Raw genomic sequence first — 12,927 nt, 5'->3', positions numbered from 1 at the left:
TGCTGCTGAACTGCAGCTTAATTTGTTAAAAGGTAAGAAATTTATTATAAAAGCAAGGGCCATCCTTATGACCTAAAATAATAAAAGTGTAATATGCTAATTAGACCAGATGACTTTCCAGACGAAACCAGGGCTGTGAGGGAAGCCTGGGTCCCAGGTGCCAGAGGCCAGAGGGAAGCCTGGATCCTGGGTGCCAAAGGGAAGCAGTTGCCAGCAAACAGGGGAAGGAAGGCCTACTCTTGCACGAATTTTGTGCATCGGGCCTCTAGTTAGTTAATAATTAGCTCTTCATTGCTGATCCTGCTTATTGAGACTGTGTTGAATCCAGTTAAAAATAATCACTTCTCACTTTTTCTAGTCTTAGTGCTCTCCTCAAAACTGACTATACAGGGAGTCAGCACGAAGGAAGCTCACGTATGAGGTATTTGTGGTCCTGTGAATGAATATCCAAGGTGCGAATAGTCTCTAACACAGCTGTCTTTCAAGAGAGCTCTCCTGCCCAGCCTATTTATCGGCCAAGTAACTGAAGACAATTCCTTTAGGCAGGTTTCCCCAGCTAAAAAATGATTAAAAAAAAGAAATTTACAATAGCTGCTGTAAGAATTTAATGAGAGTATATACACAGACACACCTGGTACATGCTATAAATTATTGACTGATTATCAATGTGATTCGTGCTCAAATTTTACTAGAGTGCTAGTAAAGATAATGTTATCTCTGGAGTTACATACTGAAATACAGATGATTTTCACTTTCTATTTCTCTATAACTGCCTATTTTTCTTTCAATTAGTATATGTTATTCTTATAATAAATTTAAAAAAAGATGATTTTTTTAACCAAAGTTCTTTTTAGGGCAGATAACTTCTGATTGGTGTTTGGGGAAAATGTGATCAGAATAGACTTACTTATAATAAAATTTTAAAAACTGGGAGACCCTGAACTCTCTCTGAAGAGAGTTTTCTATTTCAATCAAGGTTCTCTTGAAGGAAAAGAGGCATCGTGGCTGGAGAAAACAAATTCAGGCAACATGAAAGAAGTTATTTTAGGGCAAGACTTGCCACCCTTCTCCTTTCTAGAAGTTTGCCCTAGAGTTAGTTCAAAAATGTTTTCATAATTTTGTGTTTCCTCTTCTCAATTCAACCAGTCTTTTCTGAGCACCTGCTATTTTCAGCTATAGTGCCGGGCATACAAAGGACCTGAGGTAAAGTCCTTACACTCAGAGTTTATTTCAATCCTTTCTTAGACTTTAATGTCTGTGATCTGTTTTCAAATAGGCCAGCCCCACCTCAAAAATGGGAGAATAAATTAAATAAGATTGGCAAAACATTGAGAAATACTAAAGCTAAGTGATAAGGCTCATTTGCTTTTTCTCTCTACTTTTGTAAATGCTTGAAACTTTCCATAACAATAAAAGAAAAAAAAAATCTAGTAAGGAAGACAAGCTATAACAAAAGGCAAATCGGGCCTGGCTGGTATGGCTCAGGGGTTGAGCATCAACCTATGAGCCAGGAGGTCACGGTTCGATTCTGGTCAGGGCACATGAGCGGGTTGTGGGTTTGAGCCCCATAGGGGGCATACAGGAGGCAGCCAATCAATGATTCTCTCTCATGATTGATATTTCTCTCTCTCTCTATCTCTCCCTTCTTCTCTGATATTAATAAAAATATATTTCTTACAAAGGTAAATCTGCATGGATGATAAGTACCATTCCTAGAGAAACTTTACACACACAAATTTCGCACCACCCTCAGGGGGTGGGGAGGAGAAACAAAAGGTGTCACTCCATAAATATTTACTCAACACTTTATCATCAGGAAGAAAAGCTGCAGTTTCCATTCAGCCGGCCAAAGGTGCCAAAATAGCATTCTGATGTTTCTAAATCCATCTGGTAATCCTGGAGACACCTCAGAGTGGGCATGCTGTGGCCGCAGGCACACGATCCTACTCCCTTGGGTTTCTCTGGGGCAGCACCAGTGGAGAGGTTGAAAATTGCCACTCCTTTCACTCCTGCAGAGCTCCTGAGAGCTGACTATTTTTCCCACATCGTCCTACCTTCCTTGGGCCTCTGGTATTCACTCTCCTGATTACAGCTCTTTTACGTGGGTTCTGAATAATCATTACCCAGACCCTAAAGAAGCAATGGTTCTTTGGTTGGGGGCAAAGGTGGGCTAGAAATAGCCATTTACATGTACAAGCCATTTAAACTCAAAGGCTGAGCTCTTACAGGCCAAAACTGGAAGCATCTGAGCAAGAAAATAACAATGGTGTGGATGAAAGTCTGTGAGAAATCATAAATCCCTAACTGGGCAAGTGGTGGTGGGTAGTCACACCTCAGGCCTATAACTTCTTTAGTGAAAGCTTATTAAACAATCCTGTCCATTGTTCTTGTGCACGTAGGTTAACACACCTTGGAAATGCCAGGTGTTAACCTTTGAGAGAGAACAGAATTTTAACTGTCCTGTAATTCAAGATAGAACATAATCTTAACTATCCTATAATCCAACCCCACCTGGCTTTCTCACACCTTCATGTAATCTTCCTTATGTTCTCTACTTAGTTTCAAATACATAAAAGAAACGACAAAACTGTTCTTCTCCAAAGCATCTGACTTTCTAGCAATAGTCAGTTTGGCTCAAATAAATTCTTATGAAAATTCTCTATATGCTTGATGTTAGGGATTGCTTTCAACAGTTATTGAGGTGCATGTCTGGGATTTGTGGGAGAAAGCTGGATACAGTAAATGGAAAGAATCTTGGGAACTGCTTGACAGCTCTCATGTCTCAGACTAGTCTGAAAGGGATACCCCTGTTCATTGGATTGGTGGATCTGGAGTACAAAATAATTTCTAGATAAGTAATGAGATGTCACCTATGATCATCTCCAAAAAGAGGCCATCAGAAAGAAACTATCAAAAGGAATAAAACCCTGTGTATTAAACTCTGACCTGTGGTCTGAGTCAGATCAAGCGGAAGTTGTGGAGCACCTTGTTTCCCAAAGGTCATAACAACATGGACACACTCACTTGTACCTGAAGCCCATGCTGTGCGGGGACTTCATTACCACTTCACCAGAGCAAAGCTTAGATCACAAAGCAGGAAACATTCTTTCCTACCTGGATGCCAGGCCTCTGTACGTGGCAGAGCTGGTGTGCAAAGAACAGCAGCCAGGGATCTCCCAAGAGATGCTTTGGAAGAAGCTGATTGAATGAATGGTGGGCACTGACCCTCCCTGGAAGTGACTTTCAGATAGAAGAGGGTGGAATCAGTGCCTGTTTAAATATAGACCCACAGCCCTGGCCAGGTGGCTCAGTAGGTTGGAGCATCATCCCATACACCAAAAGGCTGCGGGTTCAATTCCCAGTCAGGGCATATACCTACCGTGTTTCCCCAAAAATAAGACACCCTCCGAAAATAAGACCTAGCGCAACTTTGGGAGAAAAAATTAATATAAGACACTGTCTTATTTTGGAGGAAACAGAGTAGGTTGTGGGTTTGATCCCCAGTCAGGGCGCATACGACAGGCAACTGATGGATGTTTCTCTTTCTCTCTTTCTTGCTCTCTCTCTCTCTCTCTAAAATTGATAAACATATCCTTAGCTGAAGATTAATTAATTAATTAATTAAAATTAAAATAGACCCACAGGTAGCTCTCCCAATTCACTTTACAGACGACAGATTCTAACTGCTAGTGTGAACCTCACAACTTGCAGAGGATTCAGTGCCCCTATGAAAATAGTGGAGGTGTCTACTATTCACACTATGATGATGAAAAAAAATTATCAATGGCCCATGAGATAATTCTATTAAGATCTGGGATAAGCCGGGACCGGTTTGGCTCAATGGATAGAGCGTCAGCTTGGGGACTGAAGGGTCCCAGGTTCGATTCCGGTCAAGGGCATGTACCTTGGTTGCGGGCATATCCCCAGTAGGGGGTGTGCAAGAGGCAGCTGATCGATGACTCTCTCTCATCGGATGTTTCTAACTCTCTCTCTCTCACCCTTCCTCTCTGTATAAAATCAATAAAAAATATATTTAAAAAAAAAGAAAAAAGATCTGGGATAAAACCAAAGCGTGGATGTTTGAAAGAGTTAATGGTGCACACGGGCTCTGTCCTGTCTCCAGGATGATACGTATCATTGTGATTAGCTCTGCAGACTCTGCAGTGAAGGTCTGGGATAACAACATGGGTGAAGTTCTGAACCCGCTGATCCACCATAAGGCTGGACTGCACTTACGCTTCAGCAATGGGCTGGTGGTGACCTGTTCCAAGGACAGCTCCAACGCTGTGTGGGACATGGCTCCGCCAAACTGACTTCCCTCTACTCCTGGTTGCCCACTGCACTGCTGTCAATGTAGCAAACTTTGATGATAATACACTGTATCTGCCTCTAGTGACAGAAGCACCAAGGTCTGGAGCAGGAGTACCTGTGGATTTGTTTGTACTTTAAATGGGCTCAAGCAAGGCATGGCCTGTCTCCAGTACAGGGACCGGCTGGTTGTTAGGGAATCATCAGATAGATCATACCATCAAGCTATGGGATACTGAATGTGGCACCTGTTTAAACATTCGAGAGCCGTGGTTGGCAAACTGCAGCTCTCAAGCCACATGCGGCTCTTTGGCCCCTTAAGTGTGGCTCTTCCACAAAATACCACAGCCTGGGCCAGTCTATTTTAAAGAAGGGGCCTTAGAAGAAGTTTAAGTTTTAAAACTTCGGCTCTCAAAAGAAATTTCAATCGTTGTATTGTTGATTTTTGGCTCTGTTGACTCATGAGTTTGCCGACCACTGTTTGAGAGGGACACAAAGGATTGGTCCAATGCATCGTTTGACCACAAGAAGATTGTCAGTGGGGGCTAAGATGGAAAAATTAAAGCTTGGGGCTTGCAAGTTACTCTCGACCCTCGAGCCCCAGCAAACACATTGTGTTTGCACACACAGGTAGAACATTCTGGACGTGTGTTTGGCTACAGCTTGATGAATTGCAAATCACTAGCAACTCTCATGATGACACTATTTTGATTTGAGATTTCTTAAATGTGCCTTCCGGTGCCCAGCATGAGACCTGTTCTCCCTCCATAACATGCACTTCATCTCCAGGTACAGCCTGCACTTTACTCCTTTCGGGTTTCCCAGTCTTGAACTTCTGGCTAAATGGCCCATTTCCTCCCTCTATAAGAATGCCTACGGGTGTTTTTCACAGCTGAGTTATGAAACTGGAAGTGGTTCTAGAAGCTGGGTAGGTGCAAAGCAGCCTAACTGTAAGTACTGGTATTTCTCATGCCCATTCTGGCCTCCACTGCACGGTTACCTTACCTTACAAGGCCCATTTCCTCCCTTTATCAGAGAAAAATAAATAAGAGCCTCGAGTGTAAATTGTTCATTTCAAAGGAACATAGTCTGTTCTCCAGAAGTAAAAAGACAGCCAAAAGAAGACTTGGCTTCTCATTTAATTGCTCTGCACTTTGGTCTGATATTAAGAAACAGCATTCTGCCGAAACCGGTTTGGCTCAGTGAATAGAGTGTCAGTCTGCAGACTGAAAGTTCCCAGGTTCGATTCCGGTCATGTACATTGGTTGCGGGTTTCTCTCTCATCGACGTTCCTAGCTCTCTATCTCTCTCCCTTCCTCTCTGTAAAAAATCAATAAAATATATTTTTAAAAGAAAAAAGAAACAGTATTCTTCTTTGGTGAAATTTTGGATGCCAGCACCTACCCAGAATGTCCAGAGCTGTCCTTTTCAAAAGTTAGCATTCCCCTTTTGACTGTCCATGTCATTCTGAATTCTGGCTTGTATTAGGGGCATATTGGACAATGGAAAAATTTCTCTGAATTCTTTTAGTAATACTTTTTTTTTATTATTATACTTCTTTTGTGTACCATTACTTTTCATTTAAAGAACTATAAGCCCGATTATATTATTTCCTAACAGGTATTACACCTCTTTTCTTTTATTAACTGTCTCTATACCTTAAACATCTCCTAATATTTAGTAAAGTAACATCTTTATGCATGTGCTTGCCTCCTACATTGAAATATCCGCATGTAGATATAATGTACATACCAGTTTAACCACAAGGTTACTGGAATCCAGCCTCTCACTGTCCCCCAGGCCTGAGACACTAATACAGAGTGTGTTCCCACTTAGCCAAGGGCTGGGCTACCTAGAACACTTCCTGCAGTGTTCATATAGTGATTTTATTTTGTCATTGTCATTGTGTGTGTGATGTTTCTAATGGGAATGTTGTTTTAAAATGTAATTTCTAAAACTTAACACAATGTTTTATTTGTTGTGCCCTATATACAATAGAGAGTTATCTTAACATTTTGTTGTTGTCCTTTTCCTCATAAGTACTCCTGAGTACCAGTGGTCACTTCCCATAGTAAGTGTCTGACTTCACTGTCAAAAACCATTGTTCCGTGAGTTAGTTACCCTGGGGAGGGAAGAACAAGGAGGCTCTACTAACTGGGTTCCCCGGCTCTAGCATTCATGCCTCCCAGCCTTGTCAGGAGGTTAACAGGCCTGCTTGTATGTTGGAGCCCACATACCAGGTCAGGCTAGCCCAGAGGCCCACCTTGAGTGAAGGGTACACCTACATGGTGCAGAGACTCAAGCTCATGAATCCCAACCCTGTCATCTCTGGTGCCACCTGCTGATGTGGCAGCTTCTCAAAGCTCTCAAGTGCCCAGCAGCCAAATGTCAGAATGGCATCATCGTGCTGACCACACATGGAAAGGACTTTGGCATCGTGTTGGTACTCCTTTTCCCCTGTTCAATATTAGGTTTTGATATGCCCCCTGCCATTGTTCCCAAAGATCAGAGAATGTAACAACATTTTAAAGGACCAATAAGAACTTCCTATTAATTAAAACTCTTCCCATGGACTACTAAAGGGAAGGTCCCTGGTCTCTGTTTCGTCCTTTGCACTGAGAATGGTGTTGGTATATATGTGTTTTGTTTATTGGGTTGGCTTTGCTTTTTCCTTTTTCTTTTTAAACACATTCCCTCCCACGTGTTACTAAATTAATTTCTAATTTTTAAGAAGTTGAGTCTAAAAATGTAAAAAAAATAAGCCTCCACTCATAAGGTAAGATATGTAAGCTTGACAGCGGTTATGAAAGTGATTTCTCTTTCACCATTCTCCATCTTACAGTGTTACTAGCAAACTGGTTAGGTGAGTCCAGGGGAGGGAGAAAAAGAAGCAATTCTTCTGAATGAGTGGACTTTCTCTTGTTATTTAATATAAAGTTCTTGTTCCTTAGAAAATCAAGGCATTTGAATATGCACACAAACTTTGGATAGTGCCTAAATATAGCAGAGGACTTTAGCACCCAAGGAATTCTGGACTTCTGGGATTATAGTAATTTGCAACTGTAAATCATTGTTATATCTGTGTTTTAAAGTACTAGGATAGTTTAATTCTAACTTGTAATTAATAATGCTTGACAATTTGAAATAAGTTTATATTTGAACAGCTACATCATGACAGCTTTGGACTATAAAAAACAGTTAACCTCTGTCCAAAAATTGCTAAGTGAAGTCAATAAATCAAGTATGCAGTACATCTAATCTGGCTTCAAGCAATTGTTATTTTAGCTACTAATTCAAAACCAATACTCTTAATGTGTTGCAATACTCTGAAAAAAATATATATATCATCAGCAGGAAAACTGATGAAATTCAAATAAAGTCTGTAGCTAAGTGAATTGCTAACTAAACCATGTTTATGTAAAGGGCTATATTAGAGAAAGTTGAGTGAATTCTTTGTTTCATTTTTGCAACTTCTCTCTACGTCTAACATTAATTAAAAATTAAAAGTTAACATTAAAAAGTTGGAGACTTCCCTGCTGGTTTGGCTCAGTAGCTAGAGCATCAGCCTGCAGACTGAAGGGCCCCAGGTTCAATTCTGGTCAAAGGCACATGCCCAGGTTGAGGGCTTGAACTGTGCAGGAGGTAGTCAATCAATAATTATCTCTCATCGTTGATGTTTCTATCTCTCTCTCCTTCTTCCTTCCTCTCTGAAATCAATAAAAATACATTTTATTTTAAAGCTGGAGACTGAGTATAAACAAACATATGGCAGTAAAATAAATTCAATTCTCAAAGGGAATCACTGATGTACGTATTCCTATGACCTGACACATCGCTGGTGCTGAATTTTATCAATAATAAATCGCTTTGTAGGATATGATACTTAAAATACATAAAGATACTACTAAGCAGATGGAACACAAAAAAAGTTTAAGGAAGGGAAAACATTAGCTGGGTGTAAAATTACATTTTGAGAAGATTTTAGAAAATGAAAAAGCTCACCCAATGCCACTCCCTTCAGTTTACTAACACCAGCATTCTCCTAAGAGCAGAGGGCCCTATCTCTAATAAATGGCACTTTCCTTTGGTCATGCCCACACCTTCTGCTCCTCTGTCACTAAGTACTCCAAAGCAGTCCTCCTCTTCCCTGACTCCAAGAGGAGTTACTCCTTCTGCTGCCCCTTCCTCCCTGACTTCAAAGCACAACGGAGCAGGGTTCCTGCATCTGGGAAAGAGACACCGGGTGATCCTTTACCACCTACTTTACAGCAAGAGTTGTCATAAAACAGCCAGGAAACATGAAGTAAATTTAACAAGCAAGGCAATGCAATTGTTGTATATAGTATATGTTAAGCAGCATAACGGAATTCATAGATTTTCTGGTGGGAGGTTTAATGGAGGTCCAATGTGTAGGTATGAATCATTTTCAGCTACTACCCCTCAGAGCCCTGCAGAGCTCCCTTCCGCCGTCAGTGGGGACACTTGGATGAAAGGTTCTGAGAAGGCCTGAGGTAATGGAAAAAGCAACTCTGAAGTCATGAAGAACCGAGCTCAAACCTTGTTAAGACATAATAAGTGGCTCTGAGCAAGTGACCTACGTTTCTGAGTATGTTTTGCCAATTATTTAAAAAGCATTTTTCAAAATGTGTTTCCAAGAGTGCTTCTATCTAATACAGAAGGGAATCTGTTTAAATTGCAGACTCCTGGGCTCTACTTTCAGAGAAGCTGAGCCTGGCACTCAGGAAAATAATTGTTTTTAAATAAATTTTTAACAAGCTCCTCAGGTGACTCTTACTAGCATACACATTAAAGTTTGAGAACCACTGAAATAAGAGAATGGGCCTGAAATGCAATCGATCCTTCAGAAATGTCAACTTTTCCTGGTGAGGAAAAGCAGTACGGATATATGAAAATTAGATTTTAAAAATGCATTTGAATAGGTTTTTACTCCATCAACCATATACTTTCATTAAAATGGTGTTTAAAAAAAAAAAAACTTAACTATGTGGGAAAGTGCTCATAATGGCTAAGTTAAAAAAAAAAAAGAGAGAGAATATAAAAAAATGTACGTAAAATATAATCCCAATTATGGTGTGTGTGCATGTCTTTTATATATAAAATGCCAGAAAGAATCACTGATGGCTGTTTCTTCATTACAGAATTAATGAAATTTTATTTCTTCTGTATCTTCTAATGTTTTCTAAAATAGGGTTTTATGATCATAAGCAATGTTTTGTTTTGTTTTTTCAGGCAAAATGACTACATAATTTCCCTTTAAAATACATTAAAATTTTGGGATGACACAATAGAAAGGGATTATAACTTTCAGTCACGTAAGTTTGTCAGCAGTTCATTCAAATGACTTTCAAGGAAATCTGTTCTAAAGAGACCCCAACAACCCAAGTCTCAAATAAAAACCTCACAGGCTCTCAATAGTTTTCAATGCCAGAGAATCCTGTGGTCTGAGTTTGGAATTACTATTCCTAAACCCCACCCACAGAGTGTTTCATTTCACAGGCTTGAGGTGATGCCAGAGAATTCATATTTTCAACAGGAACCCAGGTTGGTTTCAGAAACCATTGTGCATTGATGGTTTAAAAAAAGAGAGAGATAGAGAGAAGAAAACCACCACTGATTTGCTTTGGATGTTCCCACTTTTGAGTACAAAGATCTCCAAAGAAATGGTTAGTTCCTAAATCATTTGCATGCATCTCTGGAAAAAGCACACATTAAATAACCCTCAACTCAATGTGGATACTAAATACTTATCCTATCAAGTGCCATATAAAATAACAGAGCTGGTTTTATTCTCTCCCCCAAGATTGTGGTCCAACAGTGTACTTCTCTTTAACAGATGTTTCTGATCTGATCAAAGCATGAATCATGAAAGTGTTTGCAATTTCATGAGGCTTAAAGACCAATTCTGCTCTAGCAGATGAAATTTCAAAAAGATAAATGATGATCCAATACAGCATTATCTCCTCCCCTAAGAGACACATTCCAGCACTCCTGCCAGGCCAGGTGCCTAAAACAGTCCTCTGTCCCTCTTTTAAACCCAATCTCTCAATCTGGACCCTGAATCCTATTCATCCCTAGTCAAGATTCCTTGACTTTCTTGCATTTTCAATATATTATTTTCTTTAAAAATGTAGACATTTTAAAATTCAACAACAGCCCGGCCAGCATGGCTCAGTGGTTGAGCGTGGACCTATGAGACAGGAGGTCAACAGTTCGATTCCCAGTCAGGACACATGCCCGGGTTGTGGGCTCAATCCTCAGTGTGGCTGGTACAGGAGGCAGCCAATCAATGATTCTCTCTCATCACTGATGTTTCTCTCTACCACTTCCTTTCTCTCTGAAATCAATAAAAATATTTTTTTAATTCAACAAGAAAAAAAAAAAACTCTCCTCAATCCTCAAATTACAATCTTTTTCCTCCTCCTTTCCATCACCAAAGGGCTGGAGAGGTCTCTCAGTGCCTGGCCGCCTCCGTGGCCTCATCCCTCACCCACCGTAGAACCCTTCAAGCGAACACACGCCCACCGGCTGTTACATGCTGTTCTAAGGCTACCAACGCAAACGCCTTTTCTCAATCCAAATTCTCCTGAACTCCCCCCCCCCCCCCCCCCCCCCAAATCTAGGTTTAGCCCTAATGCAAGGTCAACAGACAGGCACAGACAGACACTGGGCAGACACAGAGCCTGACTAAAGGCAGGTGTCTCAGAAGTACTCATTTTTTAAATGTTCTTTTCCCAATTACACTATAGCATTCAATATGATATTAGTTTCAGGTGTACAACATAGTGTTTAGAGTACCTTTATACCCACCTGGCACCACACATAGTTCTTGCATGACTGACTGCATTCCCCGTGCTGTGCATTACATCCTGTGACTACTCTAGCTCCAATTTGTGTGCAGAACTTTAAAATCCAGCTAGCTCTCACCACCGCTCCGCCCGCAGGCCCCAGGCTGCGATCCACAGTCCATTTCCAGGTAAAAACCCGAGGAAGGAGGTTCCGATGAGCAAGGGGCTTTTCTACGTTGGTGTGCCAGCTGGGAGGGAGGAGCTGGGGGTGGAGGGGCACCACCCCCAGAACCCTGAAGCCCGGCCTGGGAGGATGGGGGAGGAACCCCGGAATCTCTGCCTACCTGGCAGCATCTGCCTGGCTCCCCGCCGGCGGCAGAGCCGGGGCTCCCCGGCCAGGTCGGCCTCCGCTGGCTCCCCCGGCCCGGCCGCTCGGCTGCAGCAGGACCGCCCCTCCGAGGCCCCGCGCCTCGGCCCGGCCCGCACCGCCCGCCGGCCGCCGGAGACGGTGCTCAGGGGCGCCCCGCCGCCCTCCGCACCGGATCGCGCTCCCGGGCTCCGTGGGGCGCGGGCCGGGCGTACTCACCGGACCGGCAGCAGAAGGCGCCCCGGGAGGGAGGAAGGAGAGGCGGCCAGCAGCGTGGGGAGCGCCCCGCCTCCCCGAGGAGGCTCCGGGCGCCGGCTCCGCCCCGAGGGCGGCCGGTTTCTCCGCCGCCGGCCTGGAGCTCCGCCCCGGACAGACCGAGCCCCACCCCTGGCGCTGGAAGGAACGGTGAATGGCATGTCCTTTAAGTGAACTGAGAGCCTGGAGCAGGGGTCCTCAAACTTTTTAAAGTGGGGGCCAGATCACGGTCCCTCAGAGAGCTGGAGGGCCGGACTATATGAACTACTAATTCCTACTGTAACACCTCGGCTGCGCTCACTGCCCAAAAAACCTGGCGGGCCGGATCAGACTCCTCTGCGGGCCGCATGTGGCCCGTGGGCCATAGTTTGAAGACGCCTGCCTGGAGCCAATGCTGAGCGCTTCCTTAATTCCCTCCCCGAAAAGGCTCACTAAGCTCTGGGGAGAAGAGCCAAACCCCAGCCCCGCCCCCCGGGTGGAGCAAGGCCGTGAAGAGCACCGAGGAGTGCCCGATGCACTAGGCGCCAATCATAGAAACTCCCTCTGGAAGACGCATCCTCCACTTAGTCCCAGAGGATCCAAAAAAATACAAGTTCACATTAAAAAAAAAAAAATCAGCAGAACTAATACCGTACAGATTTAGAATTGTCTAACTTTAAAAAATACATGACAGTTTAGTTTTGTTTTTTGAAAATTTCAAACATTACCATGTTGATAGAGTACCGTTAGATTGGGTTCATCTGACAGATACGTACTCCACGTTAATTTAACCAATAGTACAATTTGGCCACCACACATGATGTGATGCTCTGAGGACATGACGTCACCTTTGTTATATTTCTGCCCAAAGTGCATCGTTTTAATTTAATCATAAGGCAACAAGACAAGCCTAAATCAAATGTCAATATCATGAAAGAAAAGGAAAGGTGAGGAACTGCTTCAGATGAAAGGACACCAAGGAGTTTTGACGTTTAAATTCCTGCACTGGAAAAAAAAAAATGCCTCAAAGTATTGAGACAACTGGCAATAAAAACGTCCAGTGTGGTAGATTAAAAATAAACCTGGGTTCTTTGACATTCCTCTCACTGAGAAATGGGGATGTATTTCCCTTCTGTTTAGATCTGAGCTGGCCTGCGACTGCTTTGATGGATGAAGTAAAGTGGAAGTGAAACTATGCCAGTTCTGAACCGA

At 42.7% G+C, this 12,927-nt stretch overlaps 1 protein-coding gene and 1 pseudogene across 4 annotated transcripts in view; one reads left to right on the top strand and one right to left on the bottom strand.

The window, feature by feature from the left end:
- Window positions 1-11,791, bottom strand: part of B4GALT4 (beta-1,4-galactosyltransferase 4) — a 31,844-nt gene extending 20,053 nt beyond the window's left edge. The window contains exon 1 of one of the 4 annotated variants that reach the window (XR_006742087.1): window positions 11,459-11,596. The gene's annotated coding sequence lies outside the window, so the exon portion shown is untranslated. Of the gene's footprint in view, window positions 1-349; window positions 488-11,458; window positions 11,597-11,700 lie in introns of those variants that run through there. The other 3 variants (XM_045583973.1, XM_045583972.1, XM_036446692.2) reach the window with 3 other exon arrangements.
- On the top strand, window positions 3,040-6,826 carry LOC118722927 (annotated as a pseudogene).
- Window positions 11,792-12,927: the final 1,136 nt, after the last annotated feature.

The sequence above is a fragment of the Pipistrellus kuhlii genome, unplaced genomic scaffold (assembly GCF_014108245.1).
Source record: "Pipistrellus kuhlii isolate mPipKuh1 unplaced genomic scaffold, mPipKuh1.p scaffold_m20_p_2, whole genome shotgun sequence".
NCBI lineage: Eukaryota > Metazoa > Chordata > Mammalia > Chiroptera > Vespertilionidae > Pipistrellus > Pipistrellus kuhlii.
Note: the sequence above shows the minus strand (reverse complement) of the source record. Positions and strands in the feature narration are given on the sequence as shown.